The sequence below is a fragment of the Heterocephalus glaber genome, unplaced genomic scaffold, assembly GCF_053883595.1.
Source record: "Heterocephalus glaber isolate CG9 unplaced genomic scaffold, H.glaber_assembly_v1.0 deba00000281, whole genome shotgun sequence".
In the NCBI taxonomy this organism is placed as follows: domain Eukaryota; kingdom Metazoa; phylum Chordata; class Mammalia; order Rodentia; family Bathyergidae; genus Heterocephalus; species Heterocephalus glaber.
In genome coordinates, this window is record NW_028258139.1 from 36,475,873 (window position 1) to 36,482,776 (window position 6,904).

General features: G+C 44.6%; 1 pseudogene; it reads right to left on the reverse strand.

Annotated features, from left to right (window-relative positions):
* Window positions 1-459: 459 nt before the first annotated feature.
* LOC147830281 (R3H domain-containing protein 2 pseudogene) lies at window positions 460-5,450 on the reverse strand (annotated as a pseudogene).
* Window positions 5,451-6,904: the final 1,454 nt, after the last annotated feature.

Consider the following 6,904-nt stretch of genomic DNA (forward strand, 5'->3'; position numbering starts at 1 on the left):
CAGTTTTACATTTATGCTTCACTCTATCCCTATGAGATTGGGTAATGATTGTTAGCATCAGTGTTTCATAGATTTCACAATCCAGGCTCTGAGATGTGAAGTTGTCTGGGGGTTGAGAGCCAGTTGTTAGCTGGTACTCACTCTTCCCTGTCTGCCCAAAACTGTCCTATACTTTTGGAAAGCAAAACTGAAAAGCCAATTTCTCTTGCCCTGGTAGACCAGAAAACAGGGCAATACATACAACGCAATAGAGAGTAACAATAGCCTGGCTTTATTTTATTTTAATGCTAGGCTAGAACATTTGCTAAGAATTTTCTTTTTTTTTTTTTTTCCAGTGACAGTCTTTTTATATTTAAAAACAAAACCAACCTTCCCCCACAACCCCCTGCCCCAAACAAACAAAAAACTAGATTAAAGTTTACAGTGAATACACCCAGCAAACATCTGTATATGCAATTAAATACTGTGTCTGTTTCTGCAGCATGAACCTCAAACAAACAATAAGTGTGGAGTTTGAGGAAATAAGAAGGGGGAAGTGAGAGAATGGGGAAATCAATTTTTTTCTTAATTCTGTCCATATAAATATATTCATAGAGACTAAAAAAAGGAAAGGGAGCTTAGGGTGGTGAGAAAATAGAAGAGGGGAGCGTGGGACTCTTTTAATTCTACCTGACTAAAAATTATAAAAGAAATTAATTTCATTGGGGAAGAAAAGATAAAAAATGACAGAAGAGGATGGGAAGGAGAGGGAAGCAGAGGGGGGCCAACCAGGGAGGAATGGGGTACCCATGGCAGGGGAGTGTGGAAGGAGTCCAGTGCCAATGGGAGTCTGTTTCTTCATCCCTAATGTCTTAGGCTTTAGTTTGTATTCATCTCTTTACTTCCCACCTCTGTCCCACCTTAGCCCCCTCCACCACTACCCCCAGCCAGTCCCTTTCCCTCTTCTGTTTATTGGGACCTGGCTCTCCAGTATCCTCAGGTCATAGTTCTTTCTGGCCACTTGAAGTTTGAAGTGACTCACAGAGTTGTTGAGGCAAAGGGAGGCATTTTGGGCAGCCAGGGGGCTGGGGAACACAGCCATGATGTGACGGGACCCGCCGTCACTAGTCGAACAGTACCTGAGAGGAGGGGTGAGGATGAAAGAAAAAACACAATTCAAAAGAAAAAAGACAGAGTCGTCCGGGCTCCTAAGACCGAACTCCGAGTTTATTTTTCTCTTCCCTTTTATACAACCCGTGAGTTTGTTACAGGTGAATTTGGTTGTTACAGCTGAGTTTGGTTGTTACATCATGACCCGTGTCCAGGGACACCTGCTTCCCTGCTTTCCAGTCCCTTGGCAATTCCCCACCCTCATGGGCCTTCCCGTTTCTCGGGGCTACAGAACGTTCATCACATTCCAGGGCAATCTCTGAAGGTAAACATCCAATTTAGGTAAGGACGCGGTTCCTCATAACATAGTCTCCATGAAATGGAGGGTAAGATTCAAAATGGAGTCTCCTTAGCTACCACCGCTCCCCACAATGATGGTGTACAAGGCAGTGAGGTCCAAGAGGCAGCTGTTTTCAGCAGTCCCACTGTTGTCCCCCCCCCCCCCCCAGCATCTTTGAGCCACTGGATCTTGGCACTGACACGATGAGCTGAGTGAAGAGTTTGTCTGCTTCAGTACTGGTGATGCCTTAAGGGAGATCTGTCACATCCAACATCTGCTGTCCATAGGTCAGTGGAGGCAGACATGAGTGCTTGTCTTTTGCCCCAGTTTCCATGTTTCAATCTGTTTTCTTCTTGATGCACCAAGTGTGTTGACTGACCACAGAGCAAGGGAGGGCAGATGGACAGATTGTGCTGTAGTGGGTGGCCTAAAGGGAGTAGCGCCCATCACCTTGTGCTGAACTTCCAGGCCAGGGGAACTGTGTGAGGATAGGCAGGGAACCGAGTCCTGTGCAGATGTTGCTGAGGCTGGTGACAAGACAGAGTGCTGGAGACTGAGTAGGAGAAGTGACAGGGTTGTTGCTCATTTGTGTGTTGGCCTGAGGTTATTGTCAGGACTGCACAGGTCTCCAGGATTCTGACCCTGCTGGTCCATGCTATAATATTCTACAATGATTCCACTGGAGCATGGATAGGTTCTGGAGAGGTTGGGGTCCATTGGGGATGTTCAGCTGCATGACCACCACACCTTGTCCAGAAGGTAACACTCCTGAGTACTGCTGTAGCATCTGTGGTAGACTGTAGGGAGAGGGAGACTGAGGCATCTGGTACTGCTCAGAGCCAGGAGGCTGCAGAAACCCCACCGAAGGGCTTGTACTGTTCTGCTGAATGGGTGAGATCATGCTGTAGTACACAGGCACGCCAGCTTCAGCGAGTCCTCCTGGCACAGATTAACTCACAGGACCAGCATAGGTTGCTAGAAAGGTGGCTGGACCACATTTTGTGAGTCACTGCCCACTGAGACTTGGTAAGAAGACAGTGGAGTGTACTGAACCATCAGGCTTTGCATCTGGCTCCCATACTGTTCCTCTGGTTGCTGAGCAGGCCCTGGTTCTGGGGCTGCTGGACCCCAATCATGCCTTGGTAAGCCTCCTGATGCTGAGTAGGCATCATGGGCTGTACCCAGGCTTCTGGGTTGGCTGAGGCAGCTGCTGACCATGCTGGGGCCTATAGACCACCGGGTAAGAGAGAGGTTGATATTGCTAATTGGAGTTAGCATGCTGTCCAGGAGGATAGTAAGAAACCTGGATCTGTTGAGGGGGATACATACAGCCCTGGAGTGGCAGGACTTGCTGAGCAGGTGGTGCATGGCTAGAGGTGGCATAGTTGGAAGTGGGGAGGGGCTGTCCCGGGGAAGCCATGATGAAGCTAGACTGCTGAGGGTGCTGGGAAATAAGGGCGGGGGCCTGTAATAGAGCTGAGGATGGGTCAGCTGCTTCAGTAGAACCTTGGTGGCTAAGACTCATCTGTCCAAAGGGGTTGCTGAGACCATCGCCTGTGAGATCATGTGATTATTCAAGGGTGGCTGTGCTGAGATGTGGGTAGAGAGCAGGAAGTTGCTGTTGCTGCTGCTGTTGTTGCTGGGAGTACAAGGGAGAAGGCCCCAGACAGACTGGGGTGAGGTGACCCGGTTGTACACTTCTGAGGCACCTAGTGCCATACCTGGCCTGGAGAGCCTTCCTGTACTGCCACCTTTACTGCTGCCAATGCTGTCACCTTGGGTGAGGATAGAGATTCCGCTGAAGCTGATGGCTTTGGTGACAGGGGGTTGCATGCTTTGGACAGAGCCATCTGAGTCTGTACTGCTCCAAGGCTGGGACTCCAAGGATTTGAGTTCACTGTCTTGGTGTTCTGGCAGCTGCTTGAGGTTTGGCTCAGCCCTTCTCAGTTCCCCTGATGTCATTTAGATATCCATTCTGGCCAGTCTCTCAGGCAAAAATTCTCTCTTGGACCCTTTGATATTTCTCCTCTCTCTTTTGTGTTGACTTGCTCCTCCTTCCATCCTGCAATGGAACTCTGATCTGGTTATCTTCTCGGTCCATACTGGTATCATCTCTCTTGAGACTGAATCTCTGTTGGAATTCTGTATTCCTCTCATCCTTTATATGTTCTGAGAATCTCCATTCAGGGATTTTTGTGTTGCTGGTCTTCTGGTTGATGACAGTTTGATCAACATTGTGGTCCATCCCAAAATAGGCAGCTACCCACTGTAATAGCATCTAGTGATATGAGGTCATCTGAGGAAACTACTTGAACTGGTTATTATTGTCATTAATAAATGCCAGAATCTCCTGTTCTAATTTTAGCAGCATCATTCTGTCCCTTGGGGTTTTTTTTCAGTGTATTTACAAGAAATTCATGTAAATCTATTCCAGTGGAGTGTGTATAATCTTGGCTAGAGTCACTGGACAGCATTTTCCTTGGGGCCTTATTTTTTCTTTTGTCCTTATCCTCCTTTTCAGAGACATCTTTTTTGGGATTTTCTTCCTCTTTGTCAGAGGGGCTGCTGATGTGCAACTGAATTATATCCTGGGCTTCTAATGGCCCATCAGCGAATGGAGTAAAGAACTCCTCACATACTGCCAGACTGTGTACTAACTTCAGCTTGGGATTAGACTTGGCTCTTTTCCTGGCATGACCATCGTTTGAGGACCACCTGTGTGTGTCCTGATGCACACTGGTCTCTTCACCTTCTTATCCATCCAGATGAAGGATTAACTGTATTTATTAAGTATGTCTTGGAGAGATACTTCAGGAAGGATAGTGAATAGTGAATAGCTTCTAGCAATTCATCTCATGCCTCTGCCCACTGAGGGTCCCACAGCTGCTAATCTGTGGCTGGGCTGTTCTGGCTGGCAGCTTAGCACTTCTGGGGGCAGGTTCTTCTTGGCTGGGGTTCTCTGGAGGGGACCCAGGGCTGGGGAGCAGGGGGACAAGGTGGGGGAGGGGAAAGGGGCCTGGAAGAAGAGGGGAAAGGCTGGGCAAACCTGGAAAGGGAAAGAAAGGGGGAGGGGAAAAATCAAAAGGGAAAGAAAGGCCCACAGTCCACCCTCTCCTGTAGCCTGCATGCTTCTAAGTATTTTCTAAATAGCTAATCTCATTTAATGTTTTTTTCAGTTTTTAGACTGTTGATGCAGAGACAGAGCAGATTGTTGTCTGAGTATGGAATGGGAAGGAAAGAGGGGTGCATAATTCTTTGTGATGGTAATAAACTTTGGTGTCATGGAATGTGCTGGAATCATTACCAAAAAACGTGCAGAAAGAGAAACATAAGGGAAGATGATTTCATTTTTAAATATGTCCTGTGCGTACTATCAATATGCCATGTGTGCACTCTGTAGTATCTGCTCTTTGACTTTTTAAAAACACTTAGAATAATTTGTCAAGGTTTTAAAAACATGTTGAAAGTGCTTACTGTTTTCTTGGCTTGAAAGATTGGCATCTTATCAAAAATGAGACGATAAACTCAGAACTTTGTCTGGCATGATGTAAGAGCTTCCCTAAGCAGGTTTCTGAAGATTGCAATGGCTTTACCAGCTTCCTTTAGTCTGGTGAAACATTCCTTTGAAAAGCAAATGAAACTAGAATTACAGTGTGTGGGGCAGACAGATGTGGAGGGGTAAATGATGGGGATTAACCAGGTGAAGCTTGCTGACACAAAGTCTGATTTGAGTTGTGCTACAGAAATGTGTGGGTACTTACTAGAGCACATGAGTTTCCCTTCTCTGTAACCCATAAGGACACCCTCTGGGGTGGAAGGGAGTGAGGAGAGACAGTGCACACGAAGCAATCTCACAGCAGTTGATCAAGTGCTGCTGAAAGGACCAAAGCTCAGCCGGCTGGGAGGAAGAAGTTCAGGAGAGCTGTGAACAGCATGAGAATGGCAGTTACAAAAGCCATACTGCAGTATCGAATTTGCCCAAAGACTAGATCTTACACTTCCTCATCACAAAGAATGACATGTACGTTTATGAGCTCAATTTAGCTATTTCATAATGTTCACATATTTTAAAACATATCGAATACTTCAAATATATATGATTTTTACTTATCAAGTAAAAATGAAGTTTTAGTGCACACTTTTACAGTCCTGATAATTGCTTTACTTTTCAAATGAAAAAGATTTACTCATAGGCAGAGTAAGCAGAATGACTATTTTGGAATCCAGTATGTTCACACTCACACTTTCACAATTCTTCCATATCAAATCCTTGCTAATTTTCCTTCCGTCAGAACAGGAAGGGGCTATTAATGCTGAATGTTTAGAATTCCAGATGTGTTTTTAAGGAATAATCACTTCTTTTTAAATATAGGGTGGTGTGATGCATCGTAAAAGGATGTTCCTACTTTATCAGAATTAGCAGCTAAGCCCCAGATTGGAACAACATGGGCTGAGTCCTCACAGCCTTAGTTTCACAGAGCCTTCAGGTACTGGGACCTGCAGTCTCCTTGAGCACTGTGTACCTTTTTATGGGTAATAGATTTTCTCTTCCACAAGATACTGTGGAAAAAGGAGGAAAGGTCAGGAATGGACTTTGCATTTGTTAATGGTACATGGAATAATATGGACTAATTTTCATTGCTTAAGTCAACTAAAAAGCTGAATGACATAGTAAAAAAACCTTAAAGCAATCAAAAGGTTAATAAAATAGTGAGAAATTACTAGGTCAAGAGAGAAGAGATGATGGGAATCTAGACTGGAAGACCCAGCATTTGGGCCATTTCCTTTACACTTGGTAACAGAATGGTATGTTTGATAGGTGGTTGGGCCAGAGGACTAAAGTTGGAGTCTGAGGACACCTAAAGTGGGAATTCTGGAAAACTTCACTATTTTAGCTATTTAGGACTACTTTAGCTATTTAGTACTATTTAGCTATTTAGTACTCTGGAGTACTACTCAGCCATCAAGAACGAGAAGCTAAAGACATTTATTTATAGCTAAATGGATGCATACTGAGGCCATCCTCTTAAGTGAAATAAATAGGACACATATGTATAAATACTGAATAGTTTCTCTAGTGTGAGAATCTGAAAGTGTAATTAAGGATTAAAATGATTAAAATAAATAATGGATAATTTGAAATATGAAGAAAATGTTCAAAGGGGTAAGGGCAGCAGGAGGGGAAGGGGAGAGACCAGGTTACAGGCTGGAATCTGGAAAGACTCCATGTATAGATTGTATTTAAAACTATAGGAAGAGATGTAGATAGAGACTAGGCTGGAGCTCATCAGTGGATTGGGAAGGAAGAGTCACTGAGATCAAAGGAGAGAAGGTTATGTTTCCAGAAGAAGCACATACAACTATGTATAGTACAAAGTACTTGATAGTGTGATAAATGACTGTTACTGTTTTAGGTACTTATCATAACATGCTGTGTTTTTCATCCTTTAGAGCATAATCCTACTGATACAAAAG